Source organism: Pongo abelii, chromosome 3 (assembly GCF_028885655.2).
Source record: "Pongo abelii isolate AG06213 chromosome 3, NHGRI_mPonAbe1-v2.0_pri, whole genome shotgun sequence".
In the NCBI taxonomy this organism is placed as follows: domain Eukaryota; kingdom Metazoa; phylum Chordata; class Mammalia; order Primates; family Hominidae; genus Pongo; species Pongo abelii.
This window is the reverse complement of record NC_071988.2, coordinates 139,790,468-139,816,745: the sequence shown is the minus strand read 5'-3', so window position 1 is coordinate 139,816,745 and position 26,278 is coordinate 139,790,468. Positions and strand designations below refer to the sequence as shown.

At 35.1% G+C, this 26,278-nt stretch overlaps 1 long non-coding RNA gene across 1 annotated transcript in view; it reads right to left on the bottom strand.

Annotated features, from left to right (window-relative positions):
• Positions 1-16,562: 16,562 nt before the first annotated feature.
• Positions 16,563-26,278, bottom strand: part of LOC129058862 (uncharacterized) — a 35,571-nt gene continuing 25,855 nt past the window's right edge. The window contains exon 2 of the long non-coding RNA XR_008524276.1: positions 16,563-17,041. This is a non-coding gene — a long non-coding RNA (uncharacterized LOC129058862). The remainder of the gene's footprint in view (positions 17,042-26,278) is intronic.

The window sequence follows — 26,278 nt, the reverse complement described above, 5'->3', positions numbered from 1 at the left end:
TGGGATTACAGGTGTGAGCCACTGCGCACTGCGCCCGGCCTTTTTTTTTTTTTTTTTTTTTCCATATTTTTAGTAGAGACGTGGTTTTACCGTGTTAGCCAGGATTGTCTCGATTTCCTGACCTTGTGATCTGCCCACCTCGGCCTCCCAAAGTGCTGGGATTACAGGCGTGAGCCACCACACCCAGCCAGAAATAATTTTTATAGAAAATAATTTTCTTCCTAAAACATAGGCATCCTTATCTTATTGAGGTCTTAATTAGATATTAGATTTAAATTTAACAAACATTAAATTTAAAGTTTATTTAAAGTCATGACTCTACCGTAGACCACCAGTTTTTACTGGTAACATGGTAACATTTTGTTAGTAAGCACATTTTGTTTGGCATTTTCTCCCTGTTTCTTCTGTTCTCTGTTTTAGAAATCTTTCCAGTATCTTCTCTGGTTTGTTTCTAATTAATATACTCTTGTGAATGAGGTGAAGTTTTTTTGTATCAGCTACTTGCAACATGTCCATGTGGAGATGGGGACAGGGTTGTATTCCCTGTAGCAGGAATTTTCCCCATAACCTATGGTTATCCATAGGTGAATTCTTTTCACTTGTATGTTACCCCAGCTCACTGATATTGGCACTTTAGGCACCTCCTAACGCAGTCTTTCTCCTTCCCTGTCCAACTGACAAATGGTGTTCTGCAAATTGGTTATATTATTTGGATCCTTGTTCAGTGCCACTTTCTCTGCTTCTTAAAATCAGATGACAGACTATATACAGGTAGTCTCCCTCCACCTCCTTGCTTCCCTGTTGTTCCAAACAAAATATTATGGATCTTGAATATCAAACGTTTCCCTTGTTTAGAGAGTCACGGTCTGAAACTTTGTCTCAGCTGCTTTCTAGCATTCTCTCTCAAGTTTTTCTGTATCCTACTTGAACTTTGCTGCTTTCAACAACCCTTCATCAAATTGTGTAGTTTTAGTTTGTGGAAATCTTCTAGTTTCATTGAAATTGGAGTTTGCATTTCTGTTTATCTTTTTCATTATTTTGGATGATTTCTAAAACAGAATGGAGAGGGGGGAGAAATTATCTTATTAATGTGTTGTTATAAAAATATCCAGAATCTACAAGGAACTTAAATGAATTTACAAGAAAAAAACAAACAGCTCCATCAAAAAGTGGGCGAAGGATATGAACAGACACTTCTCAAAAGAAGACATTTATGTGGCCAACAAACATATGAAAAAAAGCTCATCATAACTAGTCATTAGAGAAATGCAAATCAAAACCACAGTGAAGTACCATCTCAGGCCATTTAGAATGGCGATCATTAAAAAGTTAGGAAACGGCCAGCTGCGGTGGTTCACGCCTGTAATCCCAGCACTTCGGGAGGCCAAGGCGGGTGGATCACGAGGTCAGGAGATCCAGACCATCCTGGCTAACGCGGTGAAACCCCGTCTCTACTAAAAACACAAAAACAAAATTAGCCGGGCGTGGTGGCAGGTGCCTGTAGTCCCAGCTACTCCAGAGGCTGAGGCAGGAGAATGGCATGAACCTGGGAGGCGGAGCTTGCAGTGAGCCAAGATTGCACTGCTGCACTCCAGCCTGGGTGGCAGAGTGAGACTCCGTCTCAAAAAAATAAAATAAAATAAAATAAGTTAGGAAACAACAGATTCTGGAAAGGATGTGGAGAAATAGGAATGCTTTTACACTGTTGGAGGGAGTGTAAATTAGTTCAACCGTTGTGGAAGACAGTGTGGCGATTCCTCAAGGATCTACAACCAGAAATACCGTTTGACCTAGCAATCCCATTACTGAGTATATACCCAAGGAATTATAAATCATTTTACTACAAAGACACATGCACACGTATATTTATTGCGGCATTATTCACAATAGCAAAGACTTGGAACCAACCCAAATGCCCATCAATGATAGACTGGATAAAGAAAATATGGCACATATATGCTGTGGAATACTATGCAGACATAAGAAAGGATGAGTTCATGTCCTTTGCAGGGACATGGATGAAGCTGGAAACCATCATTCTCAGCAAACTAATATAGGAACAGAAAACCAAACATCGCATGTTCTCACTCATAAGTGGGAGTTGAACAATGAGAACACATGGACACAGGGATGGGAACATCACACACCAGGGCCTGTCTGGGGTGAGGGGCTAGAGGAGGGATAGCACTAGGAGACATACCTAATGTTGATGATGGTTTGATGGGTGCAGCAAACCACCAGGGCACGTGTATACCTATGTAACAAACCTGCACATTCTGCACATGTATCCTAAAACTTAAAGTATAATGAAAATGAATAACTAAATAAGTAAATAAATGAATAAATGTAAATAAAATCAAATTTTGAAATAAAAAATAAAAATAAAAATATCTATACTATTTTGGAAATTCAATTTTTCTAAGGACTTACTACTTCATAATATCTACTAAGTCCAATTTAACTTATTTCTTTAGTTTCTCAATCTTGGCTATAATCAAATTTCAGGACCAGTTATGTTTAAACCTAGGTAAATGTAAAGACATACTTTAGGTGAACAGTTGCAGGACAACTTGGAGGCACCGTGTTGCACGTGGGAGAAAGAATGTGTAATAAGGAGAAGTAAGGGGTGTATACTATGTTGTTTTCATTCCAGGATTAAACTAGAACTTTGATATTGTGCATATATGTATGTAATTTATTTGGTTACAATAGTTTTATAATTTTGTGATGTTATATACTGTAATTTATAATATTAGACTTGTTCAGAGCTGTTCAAATAAGAAGAAAAAGTGATGGTTCTTTCAGTTAAACAAAAATCAGAAATAATGGCTATAAAAGTCACTATCAAATAATAATTTAATGCAATTGCCAGTGTTTCATAAGTTCAGTTCTCCAGGCTGAGAAAACATATTATCAGGAATTATTCTGAAGAAGTTATCAGATTAATTGTGCCATTGTTACCTTTATTGGTGTCTCTAAATTAGTACATTAGATGTTAATTTCAAAAGCAAACTAAAATTAAGTGAGTCCTTTGTTGAGGCATATCCAACCCTTTTATTCAAAGTTGAATCTAAACTATTCTAAGTTCTAGACTGAATTTCTAGTCACATTTAATAAGGCAAGGCTAAATGTTGCCTTCATTTCTGCTCTTTTGATAAAGTTATCTAATCTTATTAAGCACACAAAATCTGCTTACTGGTGGAAAATACTTTTAAAAAGCAAAATGAAATACATTTGATGAAAGTACTTATCAGGAATTAGTTGGTAAATGTCACCATAGAATTCTACACATATTACATGAGTAATAGAAATTACTTTGCAAAGAATCCCCTAATAACACAATTACTTATTGACAATTTGACTTTAAACACTGCTTGCTGAATTGAAGTAAAAATTTACAATGTCAGAAAATGATAGTTAGAATTTATTAATAATTTCATCTCGATGAGAAGTAAATTACAAAATATAGCCATGATATCTACCAAAATATGAATAAATTATTCTATAATAGCAATAATCCATTATGTACAGAGCTAAAAGAAGCAATATACAAACTGGAAAGAACATGGGCTTCTAATACAGATTTATCTGTGCTCAAATTCCCGCATCCTGCTTCATTTCCTATAGGGAATGTGACCTTGGTCAAGTTACTTGACAGTCTCTTTATTTTTGATTTTGTGATAATAGTTGCCCTCTAACAGCATTCTTAGGAAAGGTACAAATATTAGACCATTCCAGTTTGAAAACAAGGTTTGGGCAAAGGAAGGAGTCAAGTACCTATCACGATATGTTGACATTTACATTATTGTGGGACTCAGTATTACAGGGTTTTACAGTAATTTATTTCCCATTTGTCTTTACTATTTTATCTTCATTCTTCATTAGTTCAAAACTTTAGCAAAAAAGAAGTGATATTTATGAGACCCCTGAAAAGCTAAATGGAAAAAACCAGCAACAATTAAAATTAGGACAATAGGCTGAGGAGGCTCAAATTCTGGCTTTACCACCCACCACATGGGGCAGTTACTTAACAAATGTGTGCTTTAATTCCCTCCTCTATCAAATAGGGATAACAATAGTAGCTATCTTCTTGTGGCTTATTACATACAATAGTGAACAGTCCTAACTTACAAAGCTTATTTGTTCTGTGAAAAAGTTAGCAAAACCATTAATTGTACTGCGAATATTAGGAGAGCTTTAGTTTTACAAAGAGGAATTCGACCATGGGCCTCCCAGGACAAAGTTGTAAGCAACAATTGTATGGATGTTCATTTAATGTTTGAGGCTTTGCAGCACTGGACCACCAACCACAGACTAATCTAAAAGTCCTCTTTTAGATTAGAGAAATTTTGGAGTTTTGGTGCCAGGGAGACTGTCAAAGCAGTGGATATCTGCTTCACTAATAGTTTGACAATTCATGAGTTAGAGAATAGCAATAACCATCATAAAAAGTACTATTCCAAGAAAGAAGAAGAAAAAACAATTCAGGCAAAATAATAATTCCGGTCATCCAGATTCCATCTGAGCATCCTGTACTTGAATTGTGTTAAAGAGCACTTACTAACAGAAATGACAATAAGTATTTTGAATAAACTACATTGAAGTTCTACTATGTCACAGCAAGAGTAGAAATGAAGGAAATATTCCACTTGTTAAGTATCTTCTCATCTAAAATGGTAAACACACATGCCAAATGTAACACAATATTTCACTAGAATTCAAAACTAGACATATAATACTCTTTATTCCTGGAAGTAAAGTGGTCTTTATCATTATTCAGCTTTCATTAAACAGAGAAAACTCCACCTGAGATCTCAATTCAGCATCTAAAGAATATGTCCTGTGGATATTCTTAGGGCCTTAAGATCTCAAGTAGGTCTTAGAGAAATATCTACCTTTTAATTTTAACCTGTGTATTTGGGATATGAGTCCTTTGTCAGATTTATGTATTGCAAATATCTTCTTTTAGTATGTGCTTATCTTTTTATTCCCTTAATGATGTTTCTGATGAGCAGAATTTCTCTTTAAAAAGTTCGTAGTTTTAATGATGTTCAATTTATTATTCTTTTCTTTATGATTAGTGCTGTTTAGTGTGCTGTTTAAGAAATTGTTGCTTCCTCAAGGCAAAGGAAGAGAATGCCAATATGAATTCATCTGACGCATAATTTTGTCTGATATATGACATATAAGCAAAAGTACTATCATTTAATCAATCTTGTTGGCACCACATAATTCCCATTTTATTAGAAACAAATTATCAATGTAAGAAGTCATGAATTCTATTATTTTGCTGACAGCAATACACACTTATGTAGCTAATATGCACAGAATACTCTGAAAATTCATATAAAATATTTTATTTTTATATTGAACTAAAAATTGGTCTAAAAAGTTTTAGAAAGTTTTAATATATATAATAATTAAAAAATCTACCTTTCTGAGCCTTCTAACCTATTGGTGCTGGCTCTTTTCTGCGATACTTCATGAGACATCTAGTTTTTTTCTCTATGTACCCATTCTCCAGGTACTTAGAGGTGGCTATCATCTTCTTACTACGGCTTTGCTTTTAAAGAGCATCACACACCTAAGTAAAAGAGAGCCATTAGTTTTGAGGTGATCAGGGAAGAGAGCCAGCAGGTACAGGAAACAAAAAAACAGACATCACCTTCTTTATTTCTAACACATCTCTCATATAGAACTCTTTGCAAATTCATTTGGTTTCCTGTTCTTATAGACACAGTAATCCATTAATACCATGGATTTGTGTAGAACAATACCAAATCAGATCTGGAGCTTAGAGGTCATTTCAGAAATTTAAGTGATTTAAGAAACCCTGGAACTCATCTGATTTAGAAATGTGTAATCACTAAGCACAAATGTTTGAAGGATGTTTTCTTGGGAGGTTTCCACTTTTATATAAGGGTGAAAAATGTACAGGGTTAATGAAGCCGAGGTGTGAGAATCCCTTGAGCCCAGGAGTTCAAGGCTACAGTGAGCTATGATCACACCACTGCACTGTAGCCTGGGCAACAGAGTAAGAAACTGTAAGAAGAAGAAGTAGAAGGAGAAGAAGAAGAAGAAGAGGAAGAAGGTAGAATCATTAAACTCATACAGGAGAGTTTATAAAAACAGCAACAACGTCAGTGGCTACAGAGAGTCAATTGAGTTAAAGCCTGACAAAAGGTCTCAGTATTTGTTGACTTTTAATTCATTGGTGCAGGTATACAATTTTAGTAAAGTGAGGAATTAAAAACTATATATTAGTGGGTTAATAATATACTAGAATAGTTATCATGGGTATAAAAACCTTTTCTTTTTAATGGTAATGGAAAAATCTTGAAGCCTGGAGTGTCTAAAAGTGATAATGTGAGGGCTGTTAGCTCACTGGTAAGAGAAAAAGTGTTGAGATCTGTGGTTGTGTTGAGAAATTTGTGCTTAAACATGAAAAAAGTGATACTTAAATTGTAGAAAAAGATTGGCAATGATGAGAAGTGTTTTTATATTCACTCGAGGGTGCTGTCTACTTTGTGGAAGGTTGCCACTTTACATTTTGCCAATCATCTGAGGAGCTGCATACAGAAACCTGAGCTAACTTCTACAAATTTCTGATATTCACACTGTGCTTTGTTGCCCTTACAGATCAGTTTGGCTGAAAGTTTCCTTCAGTTACCCCTGGACCATTTGTAAACATATGAATAAAAAATAGGGTATCCCAGAAAAGGAAGAGGTTCAAGAAAATATGGGAAGATACGGTACTTAGAAACCAGGAAAAGTAGGGCTTGGCCTTAGAAAATAAACTTTGAATCGGAAAACACATGGAAAACAAGAGTAAATGAGATAAAAATTGAGCTACAGAGATATGTAAAGGTGAGAAAAAGAGGGAAAAATATAACTATTTAATAGCACCAACCTCCTTGTAGAGTAAGGAAACTTGATAGTTAAAAATTTTAGAAAAGAATGATCAGTTATATTTAGTTTGGAGAAAAGTGAAGATAATAATTTGCAGTAGTGATTTTAATGATCATAATAATCATGTTATAAATAAAAGGACATAGGTAACAATTATATTAGTGATTAAAAGAAAGTACATTAATACCATGGATTTGTGTAGACAATACCAAGGCACACACACATGTAATTAGGTAATAAAAGGATTATTCTGTTGGACCCTAGGCATGAAAGCATTCTGTTTTCTGCCAGCTAACCCTGAGTCAGGATTTTCTGTGATGCATAATCAATCCAAGATTGAAGGTCGATTATTCAGGAGAGCCCAAGTTTCCTCACAGCAGGAGATATTTATGTTCTCCAAATATGGTGAGGTTTCTGGAAGTATTCCTCTTCTTGCCACCCAGTTCTTTAAACTTGGGGACTTTCTAAAATGTCATCAATCCAGACTAGGAGTCAGTCCTTCCTTATCAAATAAGGTGGTATTTTAAAAAAACAGACATCACCTTCTTTCTTTCTAACACATCCCACATATAGAACCCTTTGCAAAGTCATTTGGTTTCCTGTTCTTCTAAACGTATCATTTCAAATTTACATTACTTCTTTTAAGAATTACTTAGAATAATTTTTATCTTTTTATATAGTGTATAGAGAGGGGACCTTTCAGAAGTTAAGAATTTAAGTGTTAATTTGAGAGCCCAATTCATGACTGTTTCCAAGATACTAGAAAGACTGAATTAAACTAGATACTAGAAACTAGATAGACTCTGGTTTATTTTATGTAGGCCTACAATATGTCACTGAGTTGGCTTACAAGTGAAACAACTACAATCTTCAGGGAAATTTGGAAGTCAGTATAATGTTTGCTGACATTTTTCACGAATGTGGAAGGAGGATACTGCCTCACTTCTTCCCTGATCTTAGTGCTGAGTGGTAGCTTTTCCTAGGCCTAATTTGATGTTCTGTACTGTGGCTGTCCTCCATGCCTATTCCAGAAAAGGGTCCCATCCCTGTAGAGGAATGAGATTTTTTTTTGTTCACTATTCTATGCTATCTATCGATAAATGTACAGGTGAGATTTTAAGCAGTTGGTTTGGGCTATTTACTAAGAATCCAATTAATCACACAACAGACATTTATGGAGTTCCTGTTATATCTCAAGACTAAGGAGCAACTAGGTGGAGAGAAGAGGTACTAGTCTAGGTGGGAAGCATGACAGACAAATCATGACTTTCTTGGAACTTAATAGAAAATGGGCCAGAGAATTTTAAATGATTGGTATGCTATGAAGACAATAAACAGGGTAATGGAATAGAGTGAGTGGGAGAAGCTATGTTAGATTTGGAAATCTGAGAAAACCATTCTATGAAATTGTTGAAACCTGAATGATTAGGAGTCAGTCCTGTGAATGTCTGAGAGAAGAATCTTGTGAGATGAAGGAAAGGTGAGTGCACATGCCCTAATGTGGGATCAAGTTGGTATATTCCAAGAACAGGAAGTGATTGGTGTGGGTAGAGGAATGCGGAAGAAGAGAAAGGTATGAGAAGGTTGGGCAGGTGAGCAAAGGCCAGTTCTCAGTGCATATGAAAAGTTGGAATTCTATTCCAGGTGCCACTGAGAACCACTGTCAAATTTTGAGCAAGAAAATTGTATGATCTAATTTTATTGCAAAATGATTATTCTGGATGCCATGTGCAGAATGCAGGAAACAGCTGGTGCAGATAGACCAGTTTAGAGACTCTGCCTATAGTCTATGTGATCAAATTATGGAGACTTGTACCAGGAAGGTGGTAATGCAGATAACAGACAATGGTAGATGCAGAATTTATTTTAGAGTTGGATTGGATTGCTTTGCTAATTGATTATATAGAGAGAATGAAGGAAAAAGACAACTCAAGATTGATTCCTGGAATTTTGGCTCTAGAAACCAAGTGAATGATGGCATGTATTCCTAGAGACAAGGATTCAGGATGACTTTCTAATGATTCAAGATTCTGATTTTTGCGGATCTAAAATATTATCCCGGGAGTAATCTCAGGACTCATGGAGAGCCTACTCCTCCAGCTTCTCTAATCATTTGGACAGCACATAATTCCTTGTATTACATCTCCTTATCTTTCAGATGCCACAGTGATTTCTGTTTCTTGCACCTGAACTCTAATAATGTGAACTTGAGGAAAAACAAGAGTGTAACTCCATTGAAGACAAGAGAAAATAGTGTTTTCAAATTGTTGACCCTGTTGAATGCTGTTGAGAGACTAAGTGAAATAAATAAAATATGTGGTCTTTGGTTATGTAACGTGAAGGAAATTAGTGATGATGGTAACTATAGTCCAATAGAAGACTGGAAAGAGAAGCCCAAGAGGATGATGTTAAGGAGGAATAAGAAGTCTGAGAAAAGCTATACAAATTAAACCTTTTAAGTAGTTTTGTTGTGACAGGGAGCAGAGAAAGTTTAGAGTAGCTAGATGTGAGCAAGGGTCTAAAGAAGGACATGCTTTGGGTGAGTTACTTAACGTATCAGTTATTTTACTGTTGGCTGTAACATACAATTGAAGTTGGCTTAGGCAATAAAGAATATTGAATGGTTCATGTACCTGAAAAAGTCCAGAATTGGGGGCTCCAACTATATTTTTCTTCAGCTCTCAGTTCTGCAGTTTTCGATATTTTTCTACGCACTCAGTTTCAGCTTTTATCATAATAACAAAACAATAGTATCTGATCTTTTTTATCTTCACAGCATACATTTCAGAGTGAGAGGAAAACAAAAGTCCCAACATTTACCCTGATTGGAGCCACATAAATTGAACATAATTTCCAGAGGGATTTCATGAACTAAAATGGCTGAGGTCTTGGTTCTTTTCACACCCCCAAACAATAACTGTGTATAAGCGAATAATGTGACCTGAATTGCTTACACTCTGAAGGTGAAGGTAGGGTTCAATCTCATCCAACATTTGACTGATGGACAATGGGGGTGGAAAGAATGATTAAGTTTCACAACCCAGTACATTTGTTGTGTGTGGTGGAAAAGAAGCTACAGGAAGAAATTAATGATAGAATAGACAATAGAGGTCATTTGTGTGTAAGGCCTTCGAAACCTAAGAAGGGTGCTCCAGAACATAGGGTCAGGGGCTGGCATGGAATGGGACAAGACTTTCTTTATTCACTGGGTTAGGAGAAAGGGAGAAATGGTGGCTGGGGAAGAGAGTAGCTGGCTGCATGTGGGAAGACGGAGTTCCTACATGACGGCTTTTATTTTCTCAAAAAAGCGTGAGACAAGATTATCAGTTGATGGTGGAGGAGGCAGAGAGGCAGAGGAATGAAGAGGCAAGAGGAGGAGGTGTCAAGTCATCATCTTGGAGAGTGTGAAAGTGAAATGTGGGGGATACACAGAATGAGGGAACAACTGAGAACCACTATCGTATTTCTATTTTTGTTTAGGAGGACTGAAATTCTCCTAGAAACTCACGTTAGCAAACTTAAAGTGATTATTTATTCTGTCTTTTGATTTTTATTTTCCTCACTCCTAATTTCTAAAAATGATATTCCTTAAGATTTTATTTTTTTAGTATCCATTTTTTGGTTTCCCATCCCACCCTCACTCCTCTGGTACAGGCTGTCATCATTGCCACAGGGGGATTATTGTGGCAGCTTCAGTAGAAATCTCATATTCAGACCCTTTCTTCCTTGATCTAATCACGCTGCTATCAGAATAATCATTCTAAGCACAGCTTTTGTCACGTTGTTTCCTTGCTCACCACACCTACCCAGGTTTCAAAGGTCTTTAGATTAGGTCTTCCTTATATTTTTTCCCTCTATTTTCCAATATAAACATTTCTAGTTCTGTCAATCTAGTCTTTTCCTTAGAATTTAATGTCATATCATTTTCTTTTTTGTTCTGTGTTCACTCGTGATCTCCTTGCTGGAACTCACAAACTTGATGTTTTTACTATGTCAAATTACATTCATCCTTTAGGACTTTATGTAGTGATGTAAATATTCTATATCTGCGTAGTCATATGTAACTATCAAGTACTTGAAATGTGACAAGTGAAGAAGTTATGTTTAAATGTTATTTTATTTTAATTAAATTTAAATTTAAATGTAAGCAGCCCAGTGTGGCTAGCAGCTACTGAATGGACAGCACACCTTTAGGATCCACACCTTATCCCACTGCTTCCCTAAAGCCTTTCTGGACCATTTAACCACTTAGCCTTTTGTAGCCACCCTTCTTCTCAGAAGTCCTGCAGCTTTCGTAATCTATGCAGAACAATTTTGTATTTATTTCTATATTTTCTTACTTTCACGCATTCACATTTACTTTATTTCTCTTTTTTTTTTCTCTTTTATTTACAACATAGAACTCATAGCATAACCTTTGGTATATGCTTACTGAGGTTTGAGTTATTTTTATGTAAGGGGATGCTTGTTTCCTATTGAAGCAAAATAAAAAACCAGAGATCAAAAATAGAAGCATTCTGCCAGGACAACCTTCTAGCAGGAACGGAAATTCAAAATGGCCTCTTCTCATTCTTGAATTCTTTTCTCTCTTTTTGGTTGCTCCCACATTTATTCCTGCTTGGATAAATTAAAATATCACTGATCTTGTTTGCTTTGCAAAGACTATTTTCTGATATACAGTGCAATAATACTTTATTACTATTAAGACAATAGTGTTTTTACCACTGCTCTGTGGGATGTTAAAAGTACATTGTTACTTTTCCTCTGGAGTTACTCAAATGTGTAACATTTTCCTGGAAGTTGTGGGACTATTTGATCTTAAGTTACTAGTCTAAATTGTACTCTAGCAATTAAACCTAAAAGTCTTTTAATATGAAGACATTCAGCTTTGTAAGCGGGAAGTAAAGGGGTAATATTGCTGGTCTGGAGTGAAGTTAAATGGATTATTCAGTCATTCTGTTACTACCCCTCTTCTGAAGGGTTATTCAAATCTACTCACATAATACATGTATTTTTCTGCAGTGATTAGCCCACAAGCATTCAGTTGAAAGAAATGTAGCATTCTCCTTTTCCCTCCAATGGGAAGCTGGCCTTCATTTATGCAAATGATGGCACTCATGCTGGGGGCTCACCAGAGACCCTGACACAATTGCATCAACAGAGATATAAATCCCCCCACATGCCTGCCTTTCCTATTCATGAAGCTGCTTCAGCATTCAGTAATGTTCATTTGCATGTTAACACTAGCAAAAAGTATTCCAAACATAAATGTCCAAATTTTCAAATGGGAGAAGGGCAGGCAGCCAGGAAGAGGAGAAGGGAGGAGGAGAAGCCTAGGACAGACAATTGAGTTTGATTTTGCTTTCTTAATAGTGAGAGCCTAGGAACAAAATCAACTTGCCAACTCACCTTTTCTGAAAAATAGAAAGGAGTCAAACCATTTGCCCCCTTCCAGATTAGGCAACTTAACTTTCTCCCAGTGTTTCCTTAAACTTGGATTTAAACTCTGTCAAACTTGTTTATAAGGTATATCAACTCAGATACTCACTGTGGTTAGCACATATCAGAGTTCATTCCTAAGAATCAGAGTTTTAACTTTCTCATTTGCTTCCTCATGGGCACTTCCTTATTATCCCTTCACACACATACATGTAAACCCTCTATCAAGTAAATAATGTAATATGCTATATGCCATACATCAGTGTTCTGCATATTGACAAGGTGACGTGACTTGGCTAAATTCTATTTTATTTATAATGACTAATACTACTCTATGGTATACGGAGCCCTCTGAATGATTTAAATGCTTTCACTTCTATTACACCATATGAATATAGATGCAATGAAACAATAAGAGAACATAAAATGCAATAGTTTATTTACTTAAATGCAAAAGTTTGGGGGGCTTTTAGGAAAAAAGGGATACTTCAAGCATAGTAGAGCCAAACAGCATATTTAGTTGAATTGTTTAAAAAAACTCTGGAGGAGAAATCAGGACAAGAACAACAAAAAAGAATGTTAAAAGGACAGTAGTTGAAGAGAAATCTGACATTTAAACCTAGGCCCCTAATGGTGCCCATGGCAACTCTTCTGACAACTGGGTTTAAAAAAAAAAAAAAGACAAAAAATCTATTCTCTTCTTTTCTTTCAAGGATAATCCTTGCTTTTTATTTTTTCTTCCTGGGAACCATGACAATTTTTTTTTTCTCTTTTGGGACCATGCAGAACTTTCTGTTATAATCGACCTAATAAATAATGGAGGGTTAATGTCCTTTAGACAACTAGCTGGGAAATTTTATCTTCCCAGAACACATTTTTACACTGGTGTACAAGCACAGAATTATGTGATCTGTGTGCTGAGAAGCGTAAGTAAAGTTAATTGTTTTATATTTAGGATTTATGCTACTTTACTATTATCAGGTTGACTAATACAGCATGAAGATGAGGAATATATTTAAATTTTTCTTTTGAATCCAACAAGTGGAGGTAATTATTCTCTCTCTTTTTTTTTTTTAAAGATAAAGTTCTTATCTATTCTTCTGGCATTCAGGTATCTCTAGTTGTATCATTGCCCAGGATTAGATAAAAATAGTAGGTGTACATTGAAGGTATGACATTTACCTTCTCATTTCAAATATAATTTCCAAGATGAGACTCATTTTTCAAGAATTCTATCACAGCATCAGAATTGCTTCTCATTTAGAGCTGACACCATGTGAGCCTAAACACTGGGGTGGGAACAACTATTTGCAGGAAGATGGTGTTGCTACTGCCCAATGGGCCTTACTGCTATTTTGCACACAACTTGCTCAACATGGTTTTCTTTTTTTTTTTAAGTAGAAAATGGAAAGGATGGTCACATTTTTCACCATCTTGTTTGCAAAGCACAAGTCTGAATTTTAGGAATGCCAGTTTACCCTTAAACTTGCTTTTGCTTTTAAGATAAAAATGCTCATACTCAACAAAATTAGTACAGTTTAAGAATACAGATTGCCCATTTTATGTTTTGAAGAAAAATTTCCAGGAAGATTTAATGTCTGTAAAGTATCTTCCAGGTCATAATTTCCCAAAATATTGAGATTATTTTCTGAAAAGATTAATAATCCTTTAGCGGTAAGGATGTTTATTGAGTATGGATTCTGTGCCAGGGCCATTTTACATAAATTATTTCTTATCCTCTTGACAGATCTATATGATAATATTTTATGCTCATCTTTAGGTGAAGAAAAATAATAAGGAAGTTGTCCTGTCACATAATTCAAATGCAGTTGAGTTGGCATTCAAACCCAAGCCTATCTAAATCCAAATCCTCACACCCCTTTCTATACCTCATCTGACATCTCAGAATCAGCATTATAAATCCCATCTCTTTTCTTGAGCAGATAAATTAAAGCACACTACCAAATAGATTAAAAAGGGCATTGCTTTTTGTTTTCTTTTCCTCTACAATTTTGTTGTTGTTACTGTTGAGTTCATGACTGGAAAAGCCTAACCAATCATAGGGTGTGGAAATGGCAGTTTTCTTCATAAAAATGTCAATGACCAATTTGCCTCTTCATCTCTGATATCAATTGCACCTGACGTTTCCTAGCAGCGAGCTAAAAATTAACTAGTCACAACTATGAAAATGAGAGAAAGATACTGGGCCTTGAAAAGTTGAGCAGCACAAACAGAACAGGTTTTAATGATTATATAAAAATATATACATTGCAAAATAAATGCTGTGTTTGGAAATGGCCATAGAAATGTGTTGCTCAGATCACTTGCTTTGGCGATCACAGGTGATCAACAACCTCAGTCATTGCTGCTCTGTATTCACCACTCTTTCATGCTGAGGTGATACTTTCTCCAGGTGGCCTCAATAATTAACTGAGCACTGTGGGGATACTAGTGCAGGTCCATTCCTGCAGGACATGGGACTCCTCTAATGGCTGGCTGTAGCTTGAGGACTCCCCATGGGCCCAGTTGAAACATTCTCTGAGCTGCTATGAGATTCTTTATAACCAATCTTGGCATCTGCTTCTTGGAGGACTCAAACTGACATATGCGCCAAAGTATTTGAGCTTGGAGATTACACACATTGAATATATGTTTACATCTCATGATACTACTGTTTCTAGGTGTTGCCAGTATTATCCTAATGATCTAAAGAACCGTAGATCTTTTGTAACTAAAAGCATATCAATGAATTTAAATCCTGGTCGTCATCAATATAAGTGCCTTTAAATAACTGTCTATTTGTATAAAATCAAATTTTGGATGAAAGGATTAAGGTTTCTTAAAGGAATACACCACAGTGTTTACTAAATTCTCCATAGACTATATATGTAGAAATATATGACCATGATGAGCTGAATAAATATTCGATAATCAAACTTACCAGTAAACAAGGCTTTAGCTCTAGAGTTATTTAAAGGATACACTGAGATTTTTCTCATTTGAACTTCAGTGTCACTATCCGTTTGGCCTAAGCACTGTCTGAGTGCCTTCCCTATTGGAAATCATATTTCTACCTGATCCAGTTAATATTCTTAACACTAGCCTTTTAGTCCCCAGTACAATTCTTCTACTGAATTTCTTTTAAATTTTAACCTTAAATCTGATGATCTTTCTCTATACTAATCACTTACGTAGTGTCACTAACTCTGCACCTAGCTGATTCCTCAACCACTATCTTTTTCTCCTGAAGGACTGGGATAGGAAGGCGTAAATTTTCCCCTCATGAGGAATTGGTTGACTAAATTGTTCATCAATCCAGGGAAGCAAGTACGTTCAGTTCTGTAGCTGTAAGTTTATAACAGTTATACTGACAGCTGATAGGTGCTGTAGAATAATGTCTCTAAAGTTATACAACCTGGTAATTCTAACTCTACCACTTATTAGTATTGTGACTTTAGAAGTTTATAAATCACTTTAAGTCTTAGCCATCTGCAAGTATCTGTTTGTAATAGCATCTATTCACAGAGTTGTTATAATGATTGCATCATGAGCTACGTAAGTAAGTAAATCTTACACATACGAGATCTTTACTAAATGTCAATTATTATTATAATATGTTATAGTTCAATGTGTCCAAAAATAAATACTTGACTTTCCCTGATCCAGATTTTTTTCCTTCAAAGTATGCTAAAACGAAAACACATCTCCTATAAATTAGGAAATTAAGTAACCATAAAACTATGAGTTTGCTATGTTACTTATTCAAGTTCTGGGTTTGCACTGAAGTTTTGCTTTTTACTCTTGTTTATAAGTGTATATTCCTGTAATGTGATTGTCTTTAATTAAATGCACATTTCATCCATTTTAGTAAAAGAAGGTAAATAAGTACATTAAAACATGGCAAAATCTACAAGTGGTTCTACCTGAAAACCAGGCTGAAGATAAGATGGTATCTGGGATTCTTCAGCTCTCAAAATATAACATGTGCAACTTCTTTTAGTAATTATACTAATTGTGGAATTTAAAATACTTAGTAATCTCTTGTTTAAAATGAATGTAATGAAAAATATGATTGCCTCTCACTTGAATTTCTTATGTCTTTTAAAATGTGTCTTTTCCTCATTGCATTAAAATGTGCAGTGAAGCTTCAATGTTTTCTCAAAGCAAATTACTTTTCAATTATGTAAGAAAGAAATAAAACATTCTGGTTGTGCAAAGTTTCTTGTCCACAGCATTTGAGAATAAATACTGGGCTGAATGGGACTTCTGGTTTGTATATTGTACCTTATTTGGGGGCTCAAGATGTCTTTTTGTGACACCACTCATACAAAAGTATCCAAGTGATCTCTCTTTGATAAAGACTGTTGAATATCAAGTGGGCTACAGGTAATCAGTCAATAGAGCTGGAGTGAAGACAGAGTGAACTTTCAAGAGCAGTTAAGAGTTCAGGTTATTTTCCTCCTTCCCAGTTTATAGACTCCACCTCCTTCACATGGTCCTCTCTTATCTCAATTTCTCTCACATTTTGTTTCTTTCTCCCACATCTCCTTTGTTACTTAATCTTTGGGGTGGAAAATGAATCTACAAGAAGTATCAGAATTTTTCTTTGTTGTAGTCTTTCCAAAAGGTTTTCTGGGTTTTTATTTTTACTTTCGTGTTAACTGGAGCTGTCCTTAGAATTCCAATGAGTAAGCTAAAAGAGAGAGAATTAAAGAAAAAAAGAGGTTAATATTTTATTTATTTTTTGTTTTTATTTGTTGGTCATGGAAGCATTCAGACATACAGAGTGGAGAGAATAGTACTATGAATCTGTGTGTTGTCATTACCCAGGTTAAACAATCACCACTGTGAATAATTTTTGTTTCATTTACCTTTCTCTATTTTCCCTCTGTTTTTGATCCTGAAGTATTTTAAAGTAAAACCCTGACATATTATTTCACCATTTAAGTACATCAATAAAGATTTCAGCAGATAAAGACTTTTGCTTCTGTCGATGATGGTACTCCGAAAAGTGGAAAACAGTCAGTATAATATTCTTCCATATTCTATGATAACCTTTCACACTAAATATATTGCATATAGTTGTGAAAAAACCTTGCATTGTTCTCAAATACTGACAGTAAGGTTTTCCTACTACTTATGCTAGGTGTATTTACTACTTAATGAGAAACCATTTAGAGGACCTGAAATTCTATATTGATAAACTCCCTATAGGATAGATATGGTTTTCTTGTTTTGTAGTTATAACTATTATAATTTGGGGTCCTAGCAAATGCAATAATGCAGGTGTGAAATGCAGCATGCAGCAGCATGTTAACTCTTCAAGTCCTAATGTCATTAGTAAGATGTTTTAAAAAATCCTTCCAAAGAGTTGAACCTCAAGAGGAGAGACAAAAAGAACAGGACAAATGATGTGTTCAGAGACACAGGATCCTATTTGGTGGGCTATGTAAAGGGTTCATGTTTTACTCCTAAAGGTAGAGGGGAGAAGGCTGTCTTGGAGGAGGGAAGACTAACACTAGTCCTAGGAAAGATGTCACTGTCATGCTTTCTCCAGCCACAGTTAGTACAACTAATTCCCAGCTATGGTATATATAATGACCAATTGCACATAAGAAAACACAGATGAGGTTTTGATCTGTTTTCTTTCTGAGTTATTGATAGCACGTGTTGGTAGGTCAGTAAACCGACCCCTGACCATTGCACTCACTCTAAAGAAAGAGTTATAGCACATGTAACCTCTGGGCTAACACATGTTAATCTCAACCATAACTGCAAAAATGCTGGCATTTCTGTGCCTGTTCAGGATCATGTTCATTTCTATGAGGGCAAGGATTTTATCTCTTTTTGGTACGTTCATCTAATCTTGAGTCCCTACTGGATGCATATTTTTTACTTTATTACTTCTTAATAATAAATTAAACTTCTTAAAAGAAGAAATTTATTACTTCTTAATAAATTCTTTATATTAAGTTTCTCTTCACTACATATCTCTTCAAAGGATAGTAGGGTGTTTATCCTGTGGCTCTACTTTTCTATTGCCTTTTGCTCATTTGTTTAGTTGGTTATAAGCTTTTATAGAAGATACATTTTCTTGACTATTTTATTCATTCCAAATTCTACTCAAGAGCCTTTTCCATAAATCTATTAAGATTAGAATTAGAATTAGATTTGATAAAGAGGACATTCAACTCTCTTCTCCTTTCCCTAAGGATACCTCTGATGTCCTTGACTCTTTCGCTAAAATATTTCAAATGTGCCTTTGCTTAATAAACTCAACTATGAGAAGTTTTTCAAAATAGTCTATTTCATTATTCAAAGGCTTAATTTAGTAGAAAATTATATTTTTTATATAAAACTGCCTCTCTAGCTTATACCCATTCATTTTTTTTTCCCTTGGGAAAACCCTTTTGATATCTGTAGACATTTAAAATATCCCTTAACTCAGGGACGTGTAATACAGGTTAAAACTCCTACTAAGTTTAATTACTGAAAAGGATCTTTTCGTGCAAAGCTACTCTCTTGTCTGACAGATTAAGTAAAATTAAATTTTTTTGTACATTAAAAAAGTAACTAAAACAGAACAGAGGGGAAAAAAAGAAAGAGAGAAAGCTTAAGTTTCATCCTTCTATGCATCTCCATAATGCTACCTGAGTGTATTCATAATTGAAGTTAGATTCACCAATATAAATATTCACATACAAAATAAATGTCTTTGGAAAGTCGGAACATAAAAGTAGATTTAAAATACCAAGAAGTAAAAAAAAATTTAGAATGCTGGCTTTGTGTAGATTATTTATTTCTAAAGATAAAAAAGAGTTATACTCTATACAAACCACACATCTGCTATTTCTTTTCTTTCTAACTTCTGAGATTTAAAAAATTTTTAATATTTTATATCTTTGTCTTTATATTTTCTCATGATACCTTATATAGGGATTGAAACATTGGCATTTAATGCTGTTTTGTAAATGATTAGTGATTGATCATTGTCCAGCAACAACAACAACAAAAATGGCCATATTTAGCAAATCATGACTGCATTACATTTTGATTCTTAATTTAAGAAATATCTATACTTATTTTCAAGGGAGAAAGCTAGACTTAATAAAGTTTCAAGAGTTCTAAATCTTTAACAAACAGAATGTTTCTCAATTTCAAACTGTTTTGAAAGAGGTTGAATGTAGAGAAGTTTAATAAAGTCTAGATTCTTCTGTTTTCTTCTTTTTTTGTAACTAAAGAGGAAAACTTAAATCACATCTTAATATCAACATGTGGCTCAAGGGGCCAAGAACATTACAATATTTGAAAAATAACGTGAGCTCAATCTATCCTTTTCTTTGTAGCTTCTGATGCAATCAGGAAATGATTTAATGTGTTCCTGTCATTAATAATATAACAAGCTGTAACTAGAATGTACTGAACAACAATCAATTCATTTTGTTTTACTTCAAAATAGGGAAGAGAATGAAAAATAGAGCTCTCCAAATTGCTTAGTAAAATAACTACCCTTTCAAAGTAGCAGCTTTCATTAATTCAGTACATTGGCACTGTGGAACTGTGGTAACATTTAGTAGCTCATTACCTTTCTTGAGAAAAAGTAAAAAACAGTGCGGTTATGTTTGTGTTCTTTTTCACTTGGCCAGCAAGCTATTGTTAGTGTAAATTATCCATAATACAAATGCATATCTTTAATCTTTGTCTACTTTTGCACACTTGTATTGTTTATTTATATATTTCATTTATAACATTTTCTTGAAATCTTGGCAGATATTTGCTTTCGGGACAAGATTTATCAAATTTATGAACTCAACACTCTATCCTCTGTTAAGGTAAAACCTAGGAGGAAAGACAATTCATACTGGGTGAGAGTGATTAATTTGTTAACAAGATTTAGTGACCATTTGTCTATCTTTACTTTGTCTCTGGTCAGAGTTATAAACTAGCGTAAGATAGATTTAGTGACTATTTCTCTTTTTCAACTTGACTGTGTTTGTCATGAAAATTCTTTTATCCTAAGGGAGCCTATGCCTTTTCATTATACCATACAGTACAGAGTGTTTAATAATATTTCATAGAATAAATAATAAAATATCTTTAGTAAATAAGTGATGAAAGTACTTCATACATATATTTGGTTTATAAAGAAACGGGGGCCTAGAAGGAGAAAGAGTGAAAGAATTTATCCTTAGACTTCATCCTTTGAAGACATCACTTATGGTGTCTGGCAATCTGTTCAATTATTTCTCAGCCAGTACAAGTGTGTCTTCTACAGTGAAGACAATAAGTGATTGAACAGTTCTATTTAACAATAGTCCTCTTAAGTTACTTTCTGACAAACTGGAGCTATGAATAATTTGTTGAATTTTTCAGTACATCACAACGTGATTACTCCTTAGCGATAGTGATTCACATATTATTCCCTCACACACATATCTTAAAGGAAATACTAAGGAGAATGCGTTTTTTAAACTTTATTTTATAGTTTCAACTCACACACAACTTGGAAAACTTAAATTAATGATGCCATATCTAACATAAAATCTCTAACAAATGCAGAAAATATTCTACTTTTATATCTAGAGAGAATCTTCCTATATGTTTTTTTAAAAGATATTTCAGAAGCTGCTTCAGTGTGTGTGTGTGTGTGTGTGTGTGTGTTTAAATACAAGAGGACTTCAAAAAGTTCATGGAAACTGAAATTAAAAGATAAAAATAAAAAAAATAAGTAACTTTACTTCTCAACATAAGCTCCATCAAGTTAAAGACGCTTTTCGTAGTGATGATATCAGTCATTTATTCCATTCCTAAAGAGCCGAGGGTCCTGAGAATTCTACATGTCAATGGAGTCCTTTTTACATTATTAACAGAGAAAAATGGGTGCCCATTAAAAATTGTTTTCATATTATAAAACAAAAATAACTCAGAAGGAGCCAACTCAGGACTGTAAGATGAATGCCTAATGATTTCCCCTAAAAACTCTCTCAAAATTGCCCTTGTTTGATGAGAGAAATGAGTATGTGCATTGTGGTGATGGAGAGGGACTCCTGGCAAAGCTTTCTAGGGCATTTTTCTGCTAAAGCTTTGGCTAATTCCAAACACTTATAACAAGTAGATGTTACTGTTCTTTGGTCATCCATAAAGTCAACAAACAAAATGCCTTGAGCATCACAGAAAACTATTGCCATGACCTTTGTTTTTGACTGGTCTGCTTTTGCTTTGACTGCACCACTTCCATCTATTGTTAGTCATTGCCTTGATTGTGCTTTGTCTTCAGGATCATATTGGTAAAGCCATGTTTCATCTACTGTTACAGTTCTTCAAAGAACTACTTCAGGATCTTGATCCCATTTGTTTATTTTTTTAATTTAAATTCAGCGGGGTACATGTGTATATTTTTTACATGTATATATTGTTTTATAGCGGAGATTGGGCTTCTAGTGTACCCATCACCCAAATATTGAACATTTTACGCAATGTGTAATTTTTCAGTCTTCACCCCCATACTGTCACCTGTTTTGGAGTCCTAGTGTCTATTATTTCCATCTTCAGGTCCATGTGTATCCGTTGTTTAGCTCCCACTTATAAGTAAGGACATGTTGCATTTGATTTTCTGTTTCTGAGTTAGTTTACTTAGGATAATGGAGTCCAGCTCTAACCTTATTGCTGCAAAGAACATGATTTCATTCTTTATAATGGCTACATAGTATTCCGTGGTGTTTATATACCACATTTTCTTTATCCACTTATCTGTTGATCGACACTTAGGTTGGTTCCATGACTTTGCTATTGCGAATAGTGCTGGGATAAACATATAAATGTATGTGTATTTTTAATATAATGATTTCCTTTGAGTTGATATAAAAATAGAAAATTGGATTTAAACTAAAATGCTTCTTCACAACAAGAGAAATAATCAACAGAGTAAAAAAACAACATGCATAATGGGAGAAAATATTTGCAAATTATCTTTCTGATGAAGGATCAATATCCAGAATCTACAAGGAACTCAACTCAACAAGAAACAAACAACTCCATTAAAAACTGGGCAAGGCATTGAACAGGCATCTCAAAAGAAGAGATACAAGTAGCCAACAAACACATGAAAAAATGCTCACCATCACTACTCATCAGAGCAATGCAAATTAAAACTTCACTGAGATATCATCTTACACCATTCAGAACAACTATTGTTAAAAGTCAAAAAACAACGCATGTTGGTGTGGATGCAGAGAAAAGGGACTGCTTATGTGCTATTGGTGGGAATGTAAATTAGTTCAACCTCTATGGAAAACAGTCTAGAGATATCTCAAAGAACTAAAAACAGAATAACCATTTGACCCAGCAATCCCACTACTGGGTGTCCACTTCTTTAACATTTCCATTGAAAACTCTGGTCTTGTCTGCAGCTGGTCTGGGTGCAAAGATTTTGGCACCCATCAGGTGGAGTTCACGCAACTTTAATTTTTTTAGTCAGAACTGTGTAAGCTGATCCAATTGAGATGTCTAAGGTGTTGGCTATTGTTTCTGCTGTTAACATTGGTCCTCTTCAATTAGGGCACAGCCAAAATTAATTTTTTTTCCTCACAAATTGATGTGGGTGGACTGTAGCTGTAGTCATCCTCTTCAACACTATCTCATCGCTTCCTAAAAATGAGTTATTCATTTGTAAACTGCTGATTTCTTTGGGGGCATTGTCCCAATAATCTTCTTGTAAAGCGTCAGGGATTTCACCATTCTTTCACTTAAGATTCACCATCAATATGCTGTTTGTTCTTGCTTCAATTTTAGCAGAATTTCTGTTGCCCTGATAGAGGCTGTTTTCACACTGATGTCTTTTTCTTCTTAGTGCTTCAAACTAGATCTGGTTCAGAAATGTGATAACAATAACTTGTACAAGTTATTTTGGTGCAAAAAATTGAAATTCATGCACTGTTTTTTTTTTTGTTGTTTTTGTTTTTGTTTTTTTGAGACGGAGTTTTGCTCTTTTTGCCCAGGCTGGAGTGCAATGGCACGATCTCGGATCACCACAACCTCTGCTTCCTGGGTTCAAGCGATTCTCCTGCCTCAGCCTCCCGAATAGCTGGGATTATAGGCATGCGCCACCGTGCCCGGCTAATTTTGTATTTTTACTAGAGACGGGGTTTCTCCATGTTGGTCAGGCTGGTCTCGAACTCCCGACCTCAGGTGATCTGGCTGCCTCGGCTTCCCAAAGTGCTGAGATTACAGGCATGAGCCACTGTGCCTGGTCCCTGGGTTTTTTTTTTTTTTTTTTTTTTTTGAGACGGAGTCTCGCTCTGTCACCCAGGCTGGAGTGCAGTGGTGCAATCTCGGCTCACTGCAACCTCTGCCTCCCGGGTTCAAGCGATTCTCCTACCTTAGCCCTCCAAGTAGCTGGGACTACAGAAGCATGCCACCATGCCTGGCTAATTTTTTGTATTTTTAGTAGAGATGGGGTTTCACCGTATTAGCCAGGATGGTCTCGATCTCCTGACCTCATGATCTGCTCACCATGGCTTCCCAAAGTGCTGGGATTACAGGTGTGAGCCACTGCACCCAGCCTGTTTTTTTATAATACACATTTTCCATGAACTTTTTGAAGACCCCCTCATATATCAGCTTTATTGCAGCATAGTAAAAATGCTTTTAAATGTATTTGCAAATGTGACAACAATGGGAGAGATTTTCATAGACTTTCTGTTCCCTGCTGAGTAGGGATGTAGGTGGAAAGGATGGTCTTAAAATTCAAAGCTTTTAATGTTATTGTTTAAAACTAGGTCAATTATTAACTTACGCTAAACAAAGCAAGACTAATGAAACTGAAAAATTCCCTGAAGACATTAATAAAGTATTTTTATTGTATCATTTTGTTTCAACTCCACTCTTCTTAACTTTCCAAGAGATTTTCAGGAAAATGTTTTTCTTTTCTGTATAACACATATTAGTAGCTTATAAATTCTCTACCACTATTTAAATGGAGTACACGTATTCTGGATATTAAGCTTAAAAATAATATTTTCAATAACTTGTGTGTGGTCAAATGAATATTCATATGACAAAAATGTCTCTACTCTTTCATTTCAGTTGCATCTTTTCAACAAAGTTGACTCTCTCCCTACAAAGGAAAGTTTATATCAGCTACTGAGAAGGTAATATGTTCTCCATGATATTTTCTAGTATTTTCAACTATTAATGTCAGTAATATGCATATATTATATGCTTCTTAAAATATGGCTCTGATTATGTTATAAATTTTCAGAATTTGAATTGCTAGGTTAGTAATATGCAAGCTATTCTTCAAACAAGTCGAATAATTTACATTGCCAGCAGTAAAGGTGGAGCATGCCTGTTTGCCCGCAGTCTGATTAACACTGGTTAATATTCATTTAAGCCAATTTTGCAATTGGCAGATTAGAAATGGTATTTACTTATTTCAGAAATTATATTTTGAGCTTATTTACATTAATAAATTGCTCCTTTATGGTATTTTTCTATTTTTTTCTCTTGAAAATCTATTTCTTATTGACTTGGAATTTATACGCACACACATACTTTTTTTACATTTTTTTTTTTTTTTTGAGATGGAGTCTTGCTCTGTCGCCCAGGCTGGAGTGCAGTGGCACAATCTCAACTCACTGCAACCTCTGCCTCCTGGATTCAACAGATTCTCCTGCCTCAGCCTCCTGAGTAGCTGGGATTACAGGCACACGCCACCATGCCTGGCTAACTTATTTTTAGTAGAGATGGTGTTTTGCCATGTTGGTCAGGCTGGCCTCAAACTCCAGACCTCAAGTGATCTGCCCGCCTTGGCCTCCCAAAGTGCTGGGATTACAGGTGTGAGCCACTGCGCCCAGCCACACACACAATTTTTGATTGCTTTTTAATTTGATGGTGTTATTAAAATTGTATACTATTTAGAGATCTTGACAGCCACCCCCAAATTTATCTTCATGTACTCTTTCAGAACCTGAAAAATTACTTGCAAATAAAGTCACAGGAACTGGTATATCTCTACAGATTCCTCATGAAACATTCAGTCATATCTGTTTATGAGATACACAGAAGTAAAGAGAATCATTATACTAATGTTTAAGTAAGCTTTTATTGAAGAATAATATACATACGTTGTGCACAAGTCATTAGTGCACAAATTCATAAATTTTTCAAAAGTAAACTATCATCCAGGTTAAGAAAAAGTACATTTCACATTTTTAGAACCTTAAAAGCCCCTTTTGTGCTTTTTCCAGTCACTACTTCCATAAGGAGTCATCACTATTGGGCTTATGGTATCAGAAACTGATTTCCCTTTAGCTTTACTTAAGTTAAATAATAAAGTGTGTAATCTTTCGTGTCAGGTGTTTTTCATTTTATGCTATACGTATGAGATCCATCTTGTTCATTGATTGTTATGTGTAGTTAAAATTCTTTTATTTTTATTGCTATAAAGCATTCCTGTAGATTACTATAACACGTTTATATATCTCCTATGCAGATTAGAGATAATTGGTAGGTCTCAGTATTGGCTTTGTGAACAGAACTCTTAGAAACATTGTTGTATATGTTTTGTGGTAAGGATATGCGTGGGTTTGAGTTTTATATATACTTAGGAATTAAGCTGTGGAGTCAAAGCATTCATGTATATGTTTGGCATTAATAGCTACTGCCAAATCGTTTTCCAAAATGGTTGTTATCAGTTTACAGTCCCTGATATGAGAGATGCAGTTTCTCCATATCTTTCAAATTACTTTATGTATTCATTTGCAGTTGTTGTGTAACACATTACTGCAAATTTAGTGGTTTAAAACAATATATGTTTGTTATTTTACAGTTTCTATAGGTCAGAAGTTAGAGAATGGCTTAATCATATTCTTTTTTTAGGGACTCACAGGCTGAAATTAAGGTGTTTGACAGGCTGTGTTCTCATCTAGGG